This window comes from Camelus bactrianus, chromosome 6 (genome assembly GCF_048773025.1).
Source record: "Camelus bactrianus isolate YW-2024 breed Bactrian camel chromosome 6, ASM4877302v1, whole genome shotgun sequence".
Taxonomy (NCBI): Eukaryota; Metazoa; Chordata; class Mammalia; order Artiodactyla; family Camelidae; genus Camelus; species Camelus bactrianus.
This window is the reverse complement of record NC_133544.1, coordinates 89,034,663-89,056,111: the sequence shown is the minus strand read 5'-3', so window position 1 is coordinate 89,056,111 and position 21,449 is coordinate 89,034,663. Positions and strand designations below refer to the sequence as shown.

Below are 21,449 nucleotides of genomic sequence, written 5' to 3'. Positions count from 1 at the left end.
CCCAAGAACCCCCCAAAAATACACACACACACACACACACATATATGTATGTATTATTTTACTTACAGGATAATGCAGTTGAATTATGTTATCTAAAAGGCACCTTAAATATTCCACAGACTTGAGGATTGCTAAAAAAGCACCTGCACACTTGAATCCCAGATCCTTCATTTCTCTCCTTCTGTCTCATGATGCAGTGCAGTAGGGTCCCAGCCTGCACTGACTAAACTTTAGGCAGTGGAATGAACTCAGTTCTGTCTCACAAGTACTTACTGATCACGTGGTCTGTGCCAGGAGCTTTGCATAAAGCAAAGAGAAATCAGATGGAATCTCTGCCTCTGTGGGCTTGTCTGTAAAATAAGATGCTTAAATTAGATGATTAAGCCATCTTTCCCCAGTTCTGAGCTCTGTGATTCCTGTGAGGTTAAAGTAAAACCAAGCAAATGTTCTCCAACCAAAAGTTCTTCAGAAATACTTATCGATAGACTTCATATGATGATCAAATTGCTATTTAACCCACTTCCTCAAGGTGCTCCCTCCAGCACTTAAATCATTAATAATGTATCACGATTATTAATGATGTGCTATTTGTACAATGCTCCCTAATACCAAGAACTCTTCACAACTGCGGATCAGAGAGCACTGGTAGTCTCATCTCTATTTTTGCAGATAAGGAAACTGAGGTTGAGACAGGTGAAGATGGCAGAAGAGGCATTTGAACCAGGTCTGACTTCTCATGAAGGCTCCTTCAGCCCACATCACATCTCCACTTATGAAATGGCTACCATCCTTGCTGCGTCCAAGTCATCCCTCCCTTCTGCATGGGCAGAATCAGTCCTTCATATTTCCTTTATGGTACCCACACATCCTGTCCACCTCCAGCAGACTTCTGCTTTACCCTGGTGCAGGCCACATCCCACATCTCTTTGATGGGCCTGGGAGGCTGCTCTTGGGTGGATCTGGGCTCTGTGGACAGGCCTAAGAGTAAGCAGTTAGAAAACAGTCCCGCTTGCCTGACTGCTTGGTCCTATGCTGCCAGCACTGGCAGCTCTGTTCCCTGGGCCGGAAGCAGGAGCCCAGAGCTCTCTGTCCACCTTATCCCAGCATCAGCAGGCCCTGCATTGTTCATTTGAAACTCCCTGAAGAAAGCTGTAATCAGCTGAACTTGTTCTCTTTCAGGTTTTGATCTCAGCAAAGATGAATGGGTCATTTTAAGTGCTTCTGTGTGTGGCTTGGAGAGACATGCAGCCAAGGCTGCAGGGCCAGCCCCTCACCTCAGTCATACTGACCCATCTGAGGCCAGTCCCCAAGGGACATTTCCACTAGTAATGATAATAAAATGTACTTGTTTATTTTATTTATGGCAGGGGGAATATTTTTCAAAGCACAGCCACACACAGACAGGTTGGGGCAGGCATGACTGACCCTTCTTTATGGCTGAGAGAAGAAAGGATTAGGGATGGGAACTCAGGGTTCATGGAGCTATTAAGTTGCAAAGGTGAGACAGGAATGTAGATCTCCTAACACCAGGCCCTGGGATTGCAACATTCTTTCAGCCTTGGACCACCCTGTAGAGCTGGCCAGGTGTATCTTGGAGACGCTGTCTGCCCTTTTGGGGATCCAGTGCCCTGCAATAGCCAGCTGGGAAACCCCAATCTCATCAACAAGCTGAGACCTTTTCTCCCTCACTTTATCAAATCTCTCACTGTGTTTTTTGTTTTTAATTGTTTTGGTAACTTAGAGCTATTTATTTATTTTTATTGAAGTTGGTTTACAATGTGTTAATTTCTGCTGTACAGCATAATGATTCAGTTATACGTAAATATGTATATATTCCTTTTCATATTATTTTTCATTATAGGCTATTACGAGGTATTGAATGTAGTTGCCTGTGCTGTACAGTAGGACCTTGTTGTTTATCTATTTTATGTATAGTAGTTAATATCTGCAAATCCCTAACTCTAAGGGGGAAGGAAAGGAATTAAATATATTTGCATATAGATGTGAATTAATAAGTAATTATTTAATGTGCATGTCAGGGATACTTTGGAATCCCCAAACATAGGCCTTTGGGAAAGTGAAAGTTCAAGAACTACTCTGGGCACACAAAATATGTTTTATAATATAAATAAATATAAAGGTCTCTGCTCACTCTTAAACTCCATTCTAGATGCCCCACAGCATGGATGCCTGGGTGGGCCCCGGAAAGAGGAGGTTCTCAGACCCAGGACATCATTTAAGTTCTGAGACCATGACCAGTGACCCAGTGACAGTATGAAAAGTAGGCAGATAGGATGCAAAGGAGCTGAGACTGATTCGAGTAGGGACAGTGAATTAACCTGTGAGGCACAGCTCTGAGAATAGTCAGGTACAGGACACTGAAGACCAGTTCCCATAGATAAGCCTGAGGCTCTGAGCGGGGCTGAGTCACCCTAGAACTATTCAACCACATTCCCATCACTATGCCAACCAAGATGGAAAGGCTCTGCTCCGGTCCTTTGCCCCCTCACTCCCTACCCCTGCTTGTTCTGGAAGTCCAGACACACTTGTGCAGCAGGGGAGCACCAAAGAGTCCACTCTGAGACTCTAAGGCTCCTGCCAGGCTGGTAACTTTCAGAAGGAATTTTGGGGCTCTTTGGTTGACACCTTCACCAACCACTATTACGGGTCTTTCCAGGCCAGTCCTGAGCCTCCTGCTTCCTTCTCTCCTGTGATTGAGGTATACACTTCTCAAACAGACTCATCTTCTTTTCTGTCTGCTCTGGACTTTCAGCTTCTCTGCAATGCTCTCCCTGTGCCCAGACACTCGCTTCCATGCTAGCAGACCTCCCAGTAATGTGCCATCAGAATTCCCATTATCACTGGGAATGTGCTTGCTACACAGCTGGACAGTGATTCAGGCACCGTGCTAAGCACTTGGTTTGCATTATTTCTTTTAATCCTCCTAACCAGTTAATGATGTAAGCACTATTATTTCCAACTGTACAAATGAGGAAACTGACCACAGGCAGGTTAAGTAATTTGCCCCAAATCACACAACTGGAAATTGAAGCAACTAGGGTGTTCTTGCTAATACAATGTTCCAGTGCATAGCTCTTATTTTTGCAAGCTGTTGAAAGATGATTTCAAGTTGACTGATGGAGTCAAATAGAAAGCACATTAAACATTTTAATACATCTTTCCAAATTGCCCGCAAAAATGACTGTACAAATTATACCCCCATCAAAAACACATGAGAGCTCCTATGGCCAATGTCCCTGCCAATATTGAATATTTCTATTTTTCTTTCTTTCTTTTTCTTAATGGCAGTGCTGGGGATTGAACGTAGGACCTCGTGCATGGTAAGCATGTGCTCTACCACTGAGCTATACCCCCATTATTTCTGAATCTTATATCTTTGTGAGTTTGATAAGAAAATGATCTTGTTTTAACTTCTGTTCTTTGGTTAATAGTGGGGTTGAGCATATTCCCATGTTTATTGGCCAGTTATTGTTTTCTGCACAAACATGAATAGCACAACAGAAGTGACTTCCTCATAAAATCTGCATTTCCTTTATCCCCTGTTAGTTGATGGCATGATCATCCACCCATTACTCAAAATAGAAACCCAGGTATAGATTTTGGTTTTCCTTTTTCCCTTTCCCTCTACAGCTGGTCAATCAAGCTGCAAGGACTCCACCATGTAAATACCCCTGAGATGGACACCTTGCTGTCCCTAAGGCCTCCTCGATGGTGCAGTCCCTCGTCATTATTCTTGGAACGAACCTTCGGCACTGCTGCTGAGGTGACTACGCCATCTTCCGTCCCCCTAGGGGTAGGTGCTGCTACCCCTATTGTACATGTGTCCCCTAGCCTCCACCATGAGAGAGGACGGATTGTTTCAGCCCCTTCTCCATTGCCCCCGACTGCAAGGGCCTCTTAGTCCTACATTCCAACAGCCTCCGCACACCCCTCCACCATCTGTGGAAGACCCTCCCTGCGGGCCCAGGGCAGACTTTCCCAAGGAAGCCGCTGCGAGGCCAGAAAGCCCACGGCGAGACCACATAGGAGGAGAGTTCAGATTGTGACCCTGACTGCCTTGCTTTCTCTTTCTTTAATTTTTCTTTCTTTTTTAATATACTTTTTTCCTTTTTTTAACTCCACCTCCTCCTTTTTTTTTTTTTTTTGCAAACCCTTGTTAACGGCTGATTTTCAATAGATGGCAGCGAGGGAGCCGCTCTGCTACGTACGACCCCCACCCCCCCAAAGCAGGTCGTCCCGAAATGGTTTAGCACCACGTTCCCCACGAACGTGCGGAGCGTGACGGGCGAGGGGGCGTCCGCCCTTCCGGCCGCGCCCCGCTTCCCAGGACCAAGGCTCTCGGCGCCGGACTGCGGTCCCCACGCGCGGCGGGAAGCGCAGCGCCACGCGAGCGCGCGCGCGGCGGGGACCGCGAGCCTAACCCGTCCCGGCCCCTTCTCCTTTTCGCTGCGTCGGTCCCCATCTCCCTCTCCTTTGTGCTCCCCTTCTCTGCTGTTATTTTCCTGGTCTCTCTCTGCCCTACCGCCTCTCAGCCTCCATGTTTCCCCACTTGTTTCTCTGGCAGCTTTTCTAGCCCCAGGCATTTAACTGCCTCCCTGCCTCCTTCCAGAGAGAACAGGGTCTCGGGCCCCCGAGGAAGAGGGAGAAGGGACACCACGCAGTCCTCCACGGAGGCCGGGAAACAACTGCTCCGTTCTTCTACCCTCGCTCCCGGGACAGGCCAGGCGGGGCGCACCCCAGCGTCCCCCGGACCCGCGCGCGCACGCCCGAAGGCTCACCGCTACCACAGGCGGGCCGTCCCGGTGTCAGGAGCCCACGTCCCCCGCTCAAGCTGCCGTCGCCCGTGTCCCTGCCCTCGCCATTACCCTGAGGCGGCTCTTGGCCCCATTCCCGAAGCCAGCCAGGAGGACCTTTGCCCCTGAGCGCCCGTCCTTCGGGGACCCTCGCCCCCCCGCCCCACCCCCCACGCCTCCGTCCGCACCCCGGGCCCCACGCCCACCTGGGTGCCACACGGAGGCCGGGCTTCTCCCGCCGTCAGTCTGGCAGCGCCCGGAAGCGGGCCTGCCGTGAGGAGACTTCGGACGGACGGAGATTCGTCGGACAACTCCCCAGAGACAGGTACCGCTAATCCTCCTCAGAGGGAGGCTGACTTTCCTCGTGGTGCCAACTTTTTAAAATGCTTCTTCTTAGAACCTCTTTAAGCACGTCTGAGGTACAGAAGAGGCGAGCCGGGGGTGACAGTGAGGCATGGGGCAGAGGGGCTGGAGCAAACGGGCTCTCCCCGCCTGGACCTGGACGGGTTCTGCAGGCGCAAGGGGCTGTCTCTGAGGGAGGCAAGGCATCAGGTGGAACCCAGTGGACGTCAGTCCGGGACTCAGAATCTTTGGTGAGGCGTACGACTTAGGTCCTGCTTTAGTGGGCGAGCCTGTAGCCTGGTTTAGCGAAGCCCCGTGTGGTCCTCCCGCGGAGGCCTGCGCTCTGGCCACGCCCCCACCTGAGGGGCGGGGCTCCCAGGCCCGCCGCGCCCTCGCCGCGCCTCGCCGCTCCCTGCGGGCGGGGACAGTTGACGGCCTCAGCGCTTTGGGGCGCCCGCAGCTGAGAAGGAACGGTACGCCTTCCTTCCCGAACGGCTGACCTGTGGGCCTCCTTGCTCCCACCCCTGGCTCAAGAGCCTGTTAAGATCGGATTTCCTTTCAGTTATAGATGCGTTTACTCTCCGTTTCGTTGAGTTCGTTTTAAACAAAAGTAAAAAAACGAAGTCAGCATCTGTTTTGTGATACTCCTGAAGCCGCATCGCGGTCTAGGCCTCTGCAGCTGGCTCTTGTTTGCACCACGATTCAAGAGTCTCCACCACCACAGAGGGGTGCTTCTCAAACTTGAGAGTGCTCCAGGATCACCCAGGGTATTTGTTAAACACGCATATTCCTGGGCTGCTCTTCTCACCTGCTGAATCACAATCTCTGGGTGATGGGACCCAGGTTTGTATGTTTTTAACCAGCTGCCCAGGGGTTCTGTTGTGTAATGAAGCTCAAATCAATGACTTATATAGGGTGTGAGAAGGTGGGCTCTGCGTGGGAGGCTTGGGCTATAATCCTCTGCTGGGTGACTTTGGGAGAGTGTCTTAACTGTTCTGTGCTTCAGTTTTCTCGTCTGCAAATTGGGGCTGACAGTACCTCCCTGAGGGATTTTTGAAAAGAATGAACAGAGTAATGTGTGCAAATCCCATCTAGGACAGTGCCTTCACTCAACAAGTGCTTAATAGAATTGTTCTCAAGAATTGTTCTCCTGCTGGAGGAACAGGAGCTCCCAGAGTCCTGCCTGCTATTAGGTAGGGGGTTTCATATCCTGAACAGGGTCTTTGTGATTGTGACTGAACAGGGCTGGAGGCAGGAGGTGACAAAGTACTGCTGCAGGCATCTCATTAAGTTTTCAAAACTATATCTTCCCACAGACAGGCAGCTCCCATGGGCAGGGTCCATTTGCCCTGCTCCTCTGCAACCCTTCCGACCCCTAGCAGAGAGAATGATGGGGTCTCAAAAAGGCTGGCTCAGGTACCCTGGCCCTTTCCTCCCTGCCAGCCAAGGCCAAAGGGCTTCTGTTTTGGTATTTGAATCCTTTCTGAAGTAGCAACGCTATCCCCAAAGCCCCTTTTCTCCTGCCTCCAGACGGTCCAGACGCTGCTTGGCCCTCATCCCACAGTAAACTCCTGGGCCTGTATTTAAAAGTCACATGACCCCACGCCTGACACAGGCCAAGCACTTCACACATACCCTCCCCGCAACTCCACAAAACAGGTGGTGTCATTGTCCCCATTTTTCATCTGAGAGAAATAAAGTTCAGGGAAGTCCTGTCACTTCTTTAAGTCCATACAGCTACTGGATGGTGGGGTGAGGATTTGAACCCAGGTCTCACTCCAGAGTCTACCCTTAACCTCCACGGTCCTCTGGGCAGGCACCTGCCTCTGTGTCCTCTTCCAGCATCTGGCCAGTGAGCCACGCTGCAGGGTGTCCCCTGCTTGTACTCTCCATTCTTTCTTCCGAAACTCTTGCTAGCTCTGTTATCTTGGCCAAGTTAGTTAGCATCTCTGGGCCTCAGTTTCTCGTCTATAAAGTCAGACTCGTAAGCAACCTAATCATGGGGTTATTGTGAGGACAGTGTGCGGGGCTTAGCTGTGTGCCAGCCCCAGTCATTTATAACGTCATTTATATATGACATCTCTATTATTTATAGTGATTACCCTACATCTTCATCTTTTAGGGCAGCGGTTGGGTAAACCACAGCCTGTGGGTCAAATCTGGCCCACCACGTATTTTTGTATGGCCTTTGAGATGAGAACAGTTTTTATATTTTTAAATGGTTGAAAAAAATTCAAAGAATAATAATATTTTATGACATGTGAACATTATATGCAACTCAAATTTCAGTGTCCAAAAATAAAGTCTTATTAAAATACACCACGCTCATGCTTACACATTGTCTGTGGTTACTTTCATTCTACAATGGCAGACTTGAGTAGTAGTATGGCCAGCAAAGCCAGAACTATTTACTATCTGATCCTTTACAGAAAATGTTTGCCAACCACTGTGCTTTTACATAAGGAGGGAAAAGAAATTTTTGTCTGCTGAAATCACTGTTATTTTGAAATTCTTATCCAGAGTCAACCTTAATCGTAACTGATGCAGTCTTCAAGGTGTCTTTTGGTGATAACTGCCTCTTTTCTTCCCTTTCCAGAGGTTCTTGAGCTTTGTTTTAATAGACTTTCCCAGTGTCAAAGTGTGGGGAGCTTTGGGGGGGGGGGTATCTGTCGCTGGTGATGCAGAAGGTGGAGCAGGAGGCGGTGAGGAGGGCAGGCTTGCTGAGGGCTGATTTCTGTGCTCACCTCCCTCAGCCAGCAAAGTAATGGCAGTTCCCGTCTTCGGCTTAGCCCCAAGCCAAGCACACGCGAAGAGGTTTTAATTTATTTCTATTTTTTATTTCTTAAGCTAGCTGTTTCATTTTCATCATTTATGCTCTGATAGTTACCCAAGTGCTGAGGGCAAGCGCTGCCTTTATAAAATGGAGAACTGGTCACTTGTCCCCCCCCCCCTCCTTTAAAACTTGTGTTGCCCAACGTCTCACATTGCCCATAAAGCAAAGCTCAACGTCTTTAGTCCAGCCGGAAACCCCTTCACAGTCTGGCTGAAGCCAGCCTCTTCATTGCATCCCCTACCTCTCGGAAAACCAGAAGAGCAGCCACTGCGAGGTACCAGCCTTCCAGGGGCATCCTGTTCCACTGGGTATTATACAGATTTGCCACTAGAGGGACCCTTCTCAGAGTTGAAAACGTGTGTGTGTGTGTGTGTGTGCGCGCGTGTATGTGTGGGGCTGGGCGTCAGGGCTTCATAACCAGCGTCCTCACCCAAGAGCAGGTGGTAAAAGATGCTGACCTGGCCTGGGGCCCTGAGTGTTGACTCTGGCAGACTGGATCAGACTCTAGGAGCTAGGGGGAGGGCAGAAGAGGGAGAGGGAGCCCTGGAAAATCTGGCCCAGACCTCCCTTGCTCTCCTAACACTACAAATCCAAGCACTGAATAGACAAGCATCCTTTTTTTTTTTTTTTTTTTTTTGAGTTAGGGCTCAAGTCATTTACTTTCCTAACTCAGGAACTCAGGAATCAAATAGATTGAAATATCACAGTATCCCTCTCTATCTCGATGTACTTTCCAAAGGCAGAAATCAAATGGATTAGAATGGTGAGGGATATTTCTACTTTCTCTTTTAGGAGAAAAAAATACATTGAGATGTATGATAAAATGTTTTCCACCTGATAACCAATGAGTCTGTATTTTATAAAAATGTAATTACCAGGCTTATGGAATTAAATTTATTACTTGAGTCATGTTTATTAAGACATTGCATCTTTCATTTTTTATTTTTGATTTTTTAATGGAGGTACTGGGGATTAAACCCAGGACCCTGCACATGCTCAGCATAGGCTCTACCACTGAGCTATACCCAGCCCCCAAGATACTGCATCTTTCAGGCTGCTTATATATTTTAATTCTGTAGAACCAGGATGTTGACAAGATGGCTTGTAATTGTCATTTTTTTCATGGCCATATGTTGGCTGCTAGAGAATCAAGTTCAGTTTCCTCAAAAGATGTTCGAGACCCTCCACAATATTACCCATGTTTTCCTATCCAGCTAAGCCGTCTTACTGCCTCCCCACACATACCTATTCATTTCTCACCTTTGCTATCAGTTTCCCATGCTAGGATCTCACCTATCTTTCTCCTGTGCCTTCCAAATATAATCCCTTCTTTAGAGAGAAACCTAGCTCTTCTGAACTGAAACCCTCGGTGAATACCACAGACTGTAACACTGTAGAACTTCCTCCACCTTTTTCCTTCCTGAAAGTACATGTGCATAAGCATCCCTCCTTAATAAAACCATAAGCTACTTAAAGGCGAGGACTGGGACGCTTCCTCCTTCTTTTTTCACTTCGTTATCCAGGGTCAGGCTAGTAGCAGACTTTCAATAAATATCTCTGGATCACTGCTAAAGTTGCCAGTTGTGCAAAGGCAGACATTCGAGTTAGAAGCACACCAGGACCAAATGGGAACCAGAGATAATCAAATCCTGTGAAATGCAATTTCCTGTTTTGTGTAATGCCAGAGTCAAGTATTTCTACCACATCTCCTAGGAAATATAGAAAGAATTGAAACTGAAAAAATGTATGGAAGCCAAACCGAAAGGCGGCTAAGGAAACAGAAACAAAGCACAGGTGTTTCTGGCCACAGAAACAGGAGTGTTTCCACTCCTACTCCTGCCCCAGGGTACCAGTCTCAGAGTAAGTCCAGCCTTTTCCAAGATCAGAGCTCTGGGTGAGCCCTGAGCCTGCCCCTCCGGTGCAGGTGTGCCTCTCATTCCTCTCTTTCCTTTGGTCTTTGTTAACATTGAAACCCTCTGCAGGTGAGAGGCTGACTGGAGGGTGCTCTCTGAACAGCTAAGGCAAAGGGCCAAGGGCCAGATGGCAGGTCCTGTGTCTGGAAGGATGCTGTGTGGCTTTGCGTGGGGGCCGCCGGCTCCAGTCCCAACCTTCTGAGGGGTCTCCGGCCTGGCAGGTCTGGGGGCGGCAGCAGCGGCAGGGCAGTGTTCTGACTGCATTTCCCAGAGTGTTCTGCCAGCTGCTCTTGGTGGGAGTCTACCTCTGGGAAGTAGCCAAAAGTAGAAGAAACCAGCCTGCACCGTCTCTCACCCTTGGCGGGGCCTCTGGCAGCATTAGCAGTGACAGGAGTGTGGGTTCCTGGCTCCCACCCAGGGTGGCAAGCAGCTCCATCAGTGGCAGTAGTGGGGGTCAGTGGGCTTCACATCCCGATGTCTGGGTCATCCCTTCTCTCTCTGCCCTGCCTACCCCCTCAATACCCTTGCAGCCAGCTCTCTGCATGAAATGTGTAGAGCAGGTGCAGATTTCCCAACTGGACCTTGCTAATATAGATGCCAGGTTAAACAGTCCAAAACCTGGATGCTGTGGACAGGACAAAGGCCCCAGGTGTGGGCCCAAACTAGGCAGAAAAGCGAGGAAATGCAGTGTGGAAGGCATATCAGACCAGGAGGACGGCCACCTACAGGAAGCTTCCTCCACTGTTCACAGGCCACGGAGTGAGCATGAGAGAGCCAGCAAGGGCCTGGGCTGGATGTCAGGTCAGCCCAAGTACAAGATCAGGGACTGTCCTGAGAAGGGGTTCAGAAGGAGGAGAGGAATGGAGAGGACACACAGGCAGTGGATGGAAGAGAGGGGCCGCCAAGGGGCAAAGGGGTGGCCACACTCCCAAAGACACTGCCATTTCACTGCGTGGCTCAGGGCTGGACTTCTAGCAGAGTGATCAGAAAGCAGGGTTTCAGGCTGTAGCTGAAGATCACACGTCGGAGTTAAGGTGGATTTGATAATACACTCTACTTTGATAATAGAGTTAAAATGGATTTGGTGTGACTTTAAAAAATTAAGATTTTGTTTAGGCTATGAATTTGGTGTTATCCCAATAGAAATTCTTTTTATTTCTCTCTCTCAATGTTTCTCAGTCACTAGGCTGGACTTGCTTCTAACAAATAACATGCTGTAAAGGTGGTGAGATGTCACTTCCAAGAATAGGTTATAATAGACTGTGACTTCTGTCTTGCTAGTGCTGTCTCTCCCTGGCTGGCTCTGATACCATCCCTGTGAGCTGTCCTATGGAGAAGTCCATGTGGCAGGAAACTGAAGGTGGCCACTGGCCCACAGCCCATGAGAACTGGATCTTGCCAAGAGCCTCATGAGTGAGCTTGGGAGGAGATACCTTCCCAGTTGAGTCTTGAAAATTCTGCAGCCCTAACACCTTGATGACAGAGAACCTAGCTAAGCCACACCCAGATTCTGGACAGATAGAAACCACGAGATAATAAATGTTGTAAACCTGGGAGTGAAGGGGTAATTTGTTACATAGCGTAGACAACTCATACAGACACTCTACCCTGAGTCCAGCCAAGATGACGGCTTCTGTCCCCTTCCCTCGCCATCTGCAGAGCCAGAGCATGGGCCCCATTCAGCAGTGGATGGACAGAGATAAATGACCAATGATCCACTCAGAGACTGACCGCAAGGAGAGGCAGGATCCTTTGGAAGGAGGAGGAGCAAAGGAGAGAAATAAACTAAAATGGAGCAGGGGGAGGGGGCAGTGAAGGAGGGGTTCCAAGAGGAAGGGTCCCTGAGAGCTGAGAGCTAGGCTCTGTTAGAGGGGCTGGCAGGGTTGAGAGGAGGTGGTGAGTGTTCATCAGTCCTGAACTTCAGCCACAAACTTGGGCATAGGAAAAAGATGACATTTCCTTTGCTATTTTCAGACAAAACTTCATTGTACCTCTAAGTCTTCCTCGTGACAGGCAATCACTCCTGGGACCTATGCCACTTTCCCAAGGTGGGGCAAAGGTTCTGGGTCCTTCCTGGGGCAACACCCCAATCTCTTAGTTTGTATCACACCTTCAGGTCTGCTGGAACTGCTGGTCCTTCCCCTACTTGGAGCATGGGAATCTTGGCAAGCCAGACCCAAGCCTGGAATCCTCTCTGGGCAATGCTTCCCTCCAAGGTCCTGCCATCACCTTGGGCTCTCCCAGGGAGCAGACTCTAGTCCTGTCTCTTACTGGAAATCCCTGACCCTTCTCCCCTGAATTTCCTTTGGGTCAGGGGCAATCCTTCCTCTCTCTCTCTCTCTTGCTCTCTGCTTCCCTTGGATCCCTCCATCTCTTCTCAATAGGCCTACGCTTTTGGAAATAAAAGCCAGGAAGTAACTACCACTTCTTGCCCTGCTCCACATCCCCACTGATGCAAGGAATCAGAGTTCCATTCTATTCTATTCTTCCTGCTCAGATGGGGGAAGAGAGAAGGGGAACTATGGGGAGAAAAAGGTAAATTAATTTCTTCAAAACTTCTGCCAGAGATGAACATGTGGAGAAGCCATAGCCCTTCTGTAGCCTTCCTGCCAGTGCGCCCTAGTCTGAGTCTCACCAGGAAGAAACGATCAGACAACTTCAGACTGAGGAACAGCCTACAAAACCCCTGCCTGTGCTCGTCAAAAATGTCAGCGTCATGAAGGAAGAAAGGCCAGGAACTGCCCTGGAATAAAGGAGACTCAGAAAGACATGACATCTAAATAAAATGGTGATCTGGAATTGGAACCAGGATCAGGAGAAAGAATGCTAAGAGGACATTATGGAGATCAATGTCAAAATTTGAATATCCTGTCTATATCATAGAATGGTATTACATTTCCTCAGTCTGTTGCTTGTGTTGTCATTATGTAAGAAAATAACCTTGTTGAGATACACACTGAAGTACACAGTTCAAGGGAAAGAGGTAAGACGTCTTCAACTGACTCTCGAGTGGTTAAACAAAGGCTATACGGGAACGTTGGATAGCTCTTAGAGAGAGGAGGCAGATTCACAAGCAACGCATCAGAACGAGTAGGACCAAAACAGACAAAAGCTACGGGGGCAACCACTTTAAGGTGCTGAGACGGGAGACGGAGCAGGTGGTGAAAGCCACATGAGATGCTCCCAGAATGAAAAACTGTGAAGGATGCCGGATTGGCGTGGAAAGGGGGAGGTGACAAGAATTGGAGTCAGCTAGAGGAGTGTTACAGGGATGGATGCATCTGAGGACTCTGCAGAATTGACAGGATTCTGCTGAGTGCTGGGTGGGATGAAAGCAGAGAGTTCGCTGACCAGGTGTGTGTCTGGGATTGGTTTTGGGTAGGATGTTTGGGAAGATAAAAAGTGAAGAAGTGTCCCACGTTCTTGCCCACTTGGAAAGTAGTGGGTGAGACAACTTCTAATTATTGAATGAGATTTGAACAAGTAAGGCAGGCAAGGAGGGCTTAGACTGGAAACTGGCTGCAGCCTATGCAGTGTTGGCAGGAGACCAGTACGGTGGCTCAGCTGCCTCTCCTCTGGTGGAATCCTCTCCGCCAAGGCAGTTAGTTCAGACAGAGGGTGATGAACGACAGGCTGCTTGCTCCTGGACCTGGGCACTTCTCAAAAGCCAATCCAGAAAAGGCTATATAATCAGACAGGTGAAGTGTTGGCCGTTGTACTAGAGTGTCATGCAAATCCAGGCCGCACTCCCAGCCGCTCCATCCTTCCACATGGATGTGGGCAGAATAGGCAGGTGACAGCCCAGGGCCCCCTCCTGAGGAAACCCTCTGTGGTACTGGGGAAATGCAGATGTGCAGGGAATGGTGTGAAAAGGGTCTGGGGTCTGCGGGTACCACTAGGTTCAAACCCTGAAAGGCAGCTCCAGGCTCTCACTGCAGCCAACCATGCCTGGTACCCAAGCGTCATCCCATTGCTGTGTCGAGCAGGCTGAGAGCAGCACTGCAAATGTTCTTAACTCGAGTAAGGGATGCTGGCACAGTAGGATCCAGAAGGCTGAGCGAAGCAGCTTGAGACCTCCACTAACCCTCCCCTGGGAGGGAGTGGTCAGGGAATTGGGGCTCCACAGCTTAAATTCACAGCTTCCCCAGAAATGAAGGAGTAGAAGGAGAGGTAAACAGCAGTAAGGTAGCTGTGAGGTGCAATGGAATTACAGCAGGTTTGTATTTAATTCAACACATCCAATTTCTGGGCTAGTGGCTGCAGTAGAGGCAGAGGGAGAGAGAGGCATGAGAAAGAGGGGAGATTGAGGGCAAGAATCAGTGTGAGGGAAAAAAAAAGCCCCAGGGTGCCCCCCCACCCCTGCTGTTGTCCCTTTACCTCAGCCACACCTCTGAAGATGGTCCTTTCATTGTGTGCTATTTAATTACCCTTTGCACAGTGTCTTTTTTGTTCCTTGCCAGGACCCTGACCTAGACAACAGTAAGGGTTATTGGCCCATATTGACACTGGCACACAGTGCATCTCAAGGAAAATGTTACCCCCAAATTTCTTGCCTGGAGACTGTGCAAATGAGCCTGCAGAGTTAGTGAGCATTGGCTTTTATCAGTAGGACAGGAAAGCCAAGACCTGGCCCTGTGTTAGTGACTGCTCTCAGGGGAAAAATTGTCCACCATTTCCCCTTGGGAGCAGAAAGTTGCCACTGTGCCACAAATGTGTGTGTGTGTGTGTGTGTGTGTGTGTGTGTGTGCAGACTCTTCTAGGTTTATGGGTTTCCTACCCAGATCCAGGACTCAGGACTCTTCACTGCTCTGGATGCTGGTGTATGTGCTTGTGGCCTAGGAGTAAGCCTATGGTTAGAAACTGAACAAACTCTCCCTGCCACAAGACTAGCCACTGAGCACTGGGGTTACAGGGGTATTGGTACAGAGAAAGCCTCAAAGGGTATCTGCCAGTCTCTTCACAGTGGAGACCTCTGGCAGATGGGATGAGAGAGGACCTTTTTCTTTCTATTTTGTATATTTCCATCTTGGTTAATGACTTTTAGAATTCCTATGTTATTTTTATAATCACAAATATGATATCACTGAGTACTATAGAAACCCCTTGAAATTTTGATCGGGATGGCATTAAATCTCTACATTAATTTGATAAAGAGTTGTCATCTCTAGAATAATTTATCTTCTTATCCTGTTCATGGGATTCAGTATTACTTTTATACTTTCCAATAACATTTGGTTACCCTGGTATCTGTGTGTGTGTGTGTGTGTGTGTATTAAGAACAGAATACTCTAAAATACTCTAAAATATACCGGTGTGTGTGGGGCATGTATCTCAGTGGTAGAGTGTGTATTTATCATGCACGAGAACCTGGGTTCAATCCCCAGTACCTCTATTTAAAAATTAATTAATTAATTAATAAACTTAATTACCTACCCCCCAAAACAAAAACAAAAGAGGGCAGTAATGGCTCAGTGGTAGAGCACACGTCCGGCGTGCACGAGGTCCTAGGTTCAATTGCCAGTACCTCCATTAAAAGAAAAAGAGAATTTTAAAAGCTTCGAAGAAAATAAATGCATTAAAAAATAAGAAAAATAAAAATAAAATATACCATGTGCTTGCCCACTGTTTATTCAAAGGCCTCACTTTAATACTATGAAGCAGGTATTTAGGGATGAGAAAAAACAGGCTCTGGACTTGCTGGGAACTGGGCTCCCAGTCCAGATCCAGATGACACAGAAGCTGGAGCTTTTTTCTAGGACCCCACGCTGCACCAGGTTCCCCATACTCTGGAGTACATGACCTGGGTGTAGACGAGATAAGCTGTATGATATCCATTACGTAGTTCTTGAAGCTATTTCCCCTTCAGACAACTAATCAGCACCTGGAATGTACTACAAACATATATTAGTATGAAGTTGTGAATTGTCCTTTAAAGTATTGAAATTCAACTTCCCCTGCAAAGACTGTACTAGCCTATATGAAACACTCTTATTTCAAGGATCCAGGACTTTAATTAGCATTCAGAGTAATTACTGTCAAGCACCTGACATAAAATTTTCTGTTTCACACATCAATAGTCATTTTTCCAACACCTTTATTGTGGTATGGTTCCTGTACAGTACACATATTTCAGATGTGCAATTTGATGAATTTTGATAGATGTAGACACCCATGAAACCACCACCACAATCAAGATAGTTGACATTTCCATCACCCCTTCAAGAGGTACAATTTTTGAACTCCCCATTTATGCCTTCCCACCTCCTTTATCCTTTGGTAACCATAAGTTTGTTCTCTATGTCTGTGATTCTATTTCTGTTTTGCAGGTAAGTTCATTTGTGTCATTTTTCTTAGATTACACATATAAGTGTTATCATATAGCATTTTTCTTCCTCTTTCTGGCTTACTTCACTTAGAATGATGATCTCTAGGTCCATCCATGTTGTTGCAAATGGCATTATTTTATTCATTTTTATGGACGAGTAGTATTCCACTATATAAATATACCACATCTTCTTTATCCAGTCATCTGTTGATGGACATTTGGGTTGTTTCCCTGTCTTGGCTATTGTAAATCGTGCTGCTATGAACATTGTTGGGGGAGGGGGGTGCATGTGTCTTTTTGAATTACATTTTTCTCTGGATATATGCCCAGGAGTGGGATTACTGGATCATGTGGTAAGTCTATTTTTAGCTTTTTGAGGAATCTCCATACTGTTTTCCATAATAGTTACACCAAACTGCATTACCCACCAGCAGTGTAGGAGGGTTCCCTTTTCTCCACAGCCTCTCCAGCATTTGTCATTTGTGGACTTTCGAATGATGGCCATTCTGACTGGTGTGAGGTGATACCTCATGGTAGTTTTGATTTGCATTTCTCTGATAATTAGCAATATTGAGCATTTTTTCATGTGCCCATTGGCTGTTTATATGTCTTCATTGGAGAATTGCTTACTTAGGTCTTCTGCCCATTTTTGGATTGGGTTGTTTGGTTTTTTGTTACTAAGTGATATGGGCTGTTTATATATTCTGGAAATAAACCTTTGTCAACCATATCATTTGCAAATATTTTCTCCCATTCTGTAGGTTGTCATTTTGTTTGCTTATGGTTTCCTTTGCTGTGTAAAAGCTTGTAAGTTTAATTAGATCCGATTTGTTTGTTTATGCTTTTATTTCCATTACTCCAGGAGCTGGTTCAAAAAATATATTGCTGTGATTTATGTCCAAGAGCATCCTGCCTATGTTTTCCTCTAGGAGTTTTATAGTATCTATACCAGTAGTCATTTTTCTTTAAAGTTATTTGTTTTTAAAGGGTATAAAGAGTTTTGGGTTTTTTTTAATCTTTTGAAATAGGCTTTCTTGAAGAAAGCTAAGACCAGGCAAGTCTCTTTTCTCTTGAGATTCTAAGCCAATTGCAGAGATGCTCTTAGTGGGGCAGGGGTGAGCAGGCAGTCTGGAGTCAGAGGGAAGTAGGTTTCAATCCCAATTCTACCATTTCTTGCTGTGTCCTTGAGTAACTTATTTAACTTCTTTGTCAGTCAGGAAAATAGAAACCCACTGGCTATTTTACCAGAGAGAATTTAATGTAGGGAATTGTTTAAATTGGTGCTGGAAGACTAAGAAAGCAAAAAGGCAACCCAGCGTGTACACAGTAGAACTACAGGAAACAGCAGTTTTGTCTTCTCTGGGGTTGGGGGCAAAAGAAGCAGTTGGGGTTCTCAGAATCCAGAAGATGGAAGGAGAGACACTGGAGCAGGAGCCTGGATCTTTGAAGGGAAGAGCCATCTCTGGGAGAATGTCGACAGGAACCGGAAGCAAAGGGAAGGGACAAGTCCCTCCTCCTCCTCCTCCTTTACCCCCTGTTGGCAGAGCCTGATGAGGCAAAGCCGAAAGGAGGATCACAGAGTCCCAGCCCTCAGAGTCACAACACAGTGTAGACGGTAGCTGTGTAGCCCATACCCCTCTCTAAGCTCCAGCTTCTTCAGCAACGCATTACAAATGATAAGAGTACTTATCTCAAAAGCTTGGTGTAAGAATTAAGTGAGATCGTGACTCTAAGTGCTCAGCCTAGTGTCTGGCATTTAGCGGTGCTTCATTTTTGGTGGCTTACTGTTAATAAATCACATCAAAGTTAAGGCATATGCCCATGCAATCAGTGTTAAGGAATAACTAAGGGATATTTATTTTACATGCAAATTGTTTACTCACATGTGAAGGACTCAGTTATTAGGGGAGAGGAGGAAACAGGAGGGGAAAGATGGGGAGAGGACGGGAGGGGATGGGAGGAAGGGGACAAAGTGCCTAAGTATGTGAACAGTGATTCTTTCTTGTTTGCACATTTTGAGTACACTTGTTTCCTGGCAGCTAGCAGAGGCGAAGCTGGCATTCTTTGAGTACGCTGACTAGGGGTATCAATTTATGGGTTCTCTAGAAGACCCCAAGAGCTTGGCTGTGAGCACATCTGGCAGACTAGGGTGACAGGGTCCTTCCGTCAGCACCACCACCTTTGTTAGGTCAGAGCTGCACTATTTCCCTCATTGGGAGGTCTTACCTGTGTTGATACTTCAGTTGGGGTCTCACCCAGGGATCCTCATCCTGGGCTGATGGCGGAATTGCCTGGGGAGCTTTGAGAGACTGATGTTTGGCTCCATGGCTCCATCTCTAGCAATTCTGATGTAATTGATGAGGCGGGGGGATGTAGGGGGGCTGGGCATTAGGAGTTCTAAAAGCTCCCCAGGTGATTCTGAGGTGCAGTCAGGTCTGAGAACCACTGGTGTAAACGGACAAATCAATTTGAACTGGTATTGTCTGAATTAATACATCAATTCATTTTTTTTAAATCGTCAGCTTAATAAAATAGTTGACAAAGGGTCAATTTTTTTTAACTTAAGAAACAGACAGGAAAAAATAAAGAAAAGCATGAAACACTTTAGAAAATAGCTCAAAGTGAGAAACAAGTGAACATTAAATGCTCTTTCCCAGATCTGTTAAATTACAATCTTGGCAACCTGCTTGGGAATGTGGAATTTTAAAAACTACCCCCTAGATGATTCTGATGATCAGCCAGGGTGGGAAACCCTGCAGGTAAAACACAATTCATTAACTTCAAAAATTCCTCTCGATAGTAACATCAGTGTTGGCTTGACTCACCCTGCTGTGGCATCCAGGCTTAATTAGGATATATCTTCCCAACGTACCCTGCATCTTTGCCGCATATCACTCTTGGACTTGCCCAAGTTCCCTCTGACTTCAAAATCCCTGCAAACTTTCACCAAATGACACTTTTCTGTGGTGACCTTTGCCTACAACCTGCAGTTGAAGGAGTTAGAGCAGATTTCAGGTTCTCAGGGTCACAAGTTGTCCCCAGTTGCAAGTGCTGAAGGTTGGATACAGGGTCCGATGACTTGAACAATGAATAGGGCAGTTCTGGAAAATGATTCTGTTTTGGGGGGGCCAGGAGGGAAAGAATAACATGATCCCAGCCCTTAGACTCTAAGTTGAAGTGGCCAACATCTCAGCTGTGCCTTTATTCATTAGCAGGTGAAGGGGCAAAAGGCACTATTTCCCAGTTTGATAAAGTGAACTACACCAGGGCCAATTCTGGGGCTGGGGGCACTGCAGATCCATTACATGGCCCCCCCAGGGCCCAGGCCCGTCTACAGTGTCCAGGTCACTTCTAGACATGTGACCATGTTGGATGTGGAATAGAGCAACCCTGCAGTGGGGTTCCTCACCAGGGGTCCTGATGGCTGCATTTTGATGGCCAACATATATGGAAACACTTAGCTAAGTGTGGAATGATTTTTGGATGAAGTGTGATTGGCAAGTGTTGTCAGAACCGTTTCAACACCCACCTCAGTCAGAATAGTTATTTTCTTCTCTCTATTCTGTTATAGACCAGTGTTGTGGGAAAGCAAAGAGGGGGGAGAAAAACCAAATTAGAAAACAGTGTGTACTCCAGGAGTCTATTTATGTAGAAGAGTATTTTTATGAGTAGAAAAAGGCTGGAGAAACAGATTAATGAAATGCTAATAGTTATCTTTGAGTGTGGGACTTACGAGGCATTTAAATTTTCCTCTTTGTTCATCTACGTGTTCTAAAGTTTATATTTAGTTATCAAATTAAAATGTAAGAGGTATAATAACTATGCTTTAACAGAATACCGCAGACAGAGTGGCTTATAAACAACAAGCATTTCTTTCTCACCGTTTTGGAGGCTGAGAAGGCCAAGATCAAAATGCCTGCAGATTCACTGCCTGGTGACAGACCACTTCCTGGTTCACAGACGGCCATCCTCTCGTCAAGTCCTCAACACGGCAGAAGGGGCTGGCAAGCTCTCTGGGATCTGTTTTATAGGGACACTGATGCCATTCATGAGTGCTCTGCCTTCATGACCTAATCACCTCTCAAAGGCCCCACTTCCTACTACTACCGTCACCTTGGGGGACTAGGTTTCAGCGCATGAATTTTGTGGACACAAACATTCGTTCTATAGCCATGATTTCATAAACAGGAAAGGAAAAGCTGTGGAGCAGCAGAGTCCCCTGGGGAGTGGGGACAAGGACATTGGCAAGCCCAGTCCCCATGCCAACATGTCTGTGCACAGACGTAAGATAAACTTGCATGATTTATCAGTATCTATTTGTTGGTTGACTTGTGTAGATCATCAGGGAAAAAATCAAATGAGGGAATGTCTGAGGTGCACATCAGGAAACCATCCTTGAGGGTTTACCTTCATTTTTCACTGCAAAGTATCTCATAAGTTTCTGCGTATAGTCCTAGATGAAACATGTCTTTCATGTGTTTATCTAATGAGGAAGAGAGAGAAGTTTTAAGTGGCAGCCCTTCAAAGAGAAGGCTAATAAAATACAATACGAGTTAAATATTTGTATCCTGGCAGGAGCTTTGGTTTTCTGAAAGAAGAGAAAGAAAAACAGAGCAAACCTCGTCCACTGTGACACTCCCCAAATGAATTCTGATCTTCATTCCTCCACAGAAAAAATTTCTGCAGTTTAGTTCTCTCTCCATTACATTTTTGAGGGTCTTTGATCTCCTCAAATCTATCCTTCAGGAATAACCAACTAATTAATTGTCTCCCAGAAGCAGATGTTTTGGAAAAATGATAATTAGGAGGTGAGCAAAAAAGCTTTCATCTCAAATATTTACTAATGAGTAAGCATATTCACCTTACCTCAAAGGCCAGAGACAGACTCCAGAAGACCCCAGAGCTCTGTCCACCTGAAGTCTGGTTGCACAAAGCCTTTCTTTCTTTATGTATTTATTTTCTCATCTAAATTTCTCATCATAGCATCATGTTTTGGTGAGCACTGGATCTCTGATGTGGTCTTTGTTTTGAGTCACGGTTTGCAATTCTAATTGTAACAGTCAAGCCAGGCAAGACCAAGCTGCCAGATGAAAATGATCCCACCTACTCTACCTAATAGGATGTCATCTGCTAACTAGTCGGGTGGCCACAGGGAGCGCCCAAAGACGGGGTAGCAGCTGGGGTGGGGTTGTGCTGGGGAGTAGGTAGAAAATGATACCGCA

General features: G+C 46.7%; 1 long non-coding RNA gene across 4 annotated transcripts in view; it reads left to right on the top strand.

Moving 5' to 3' along the window:
• The first annotated feature begins 329 nt into the window (after nucleotides 1-329).
• Nucleotides 330-21,449, top strand: part of LOC123612639 (uncharacterized) — an 81,190-nt gene continuing 60,070 nt past the window's right edge. For all 4 annotated transcript variants that reach the window (XR_012507706.1, XR_012507705.1, XR_012507704.1 and 1 more), the window contains exon 1: nucleotides 330-5,139. This is a non-coding gene — a long non-coding RNA (uncharacterized LOC123612639). The remainder of the gene's footprint in view (nucleotides 5,140-21,449) is intronic.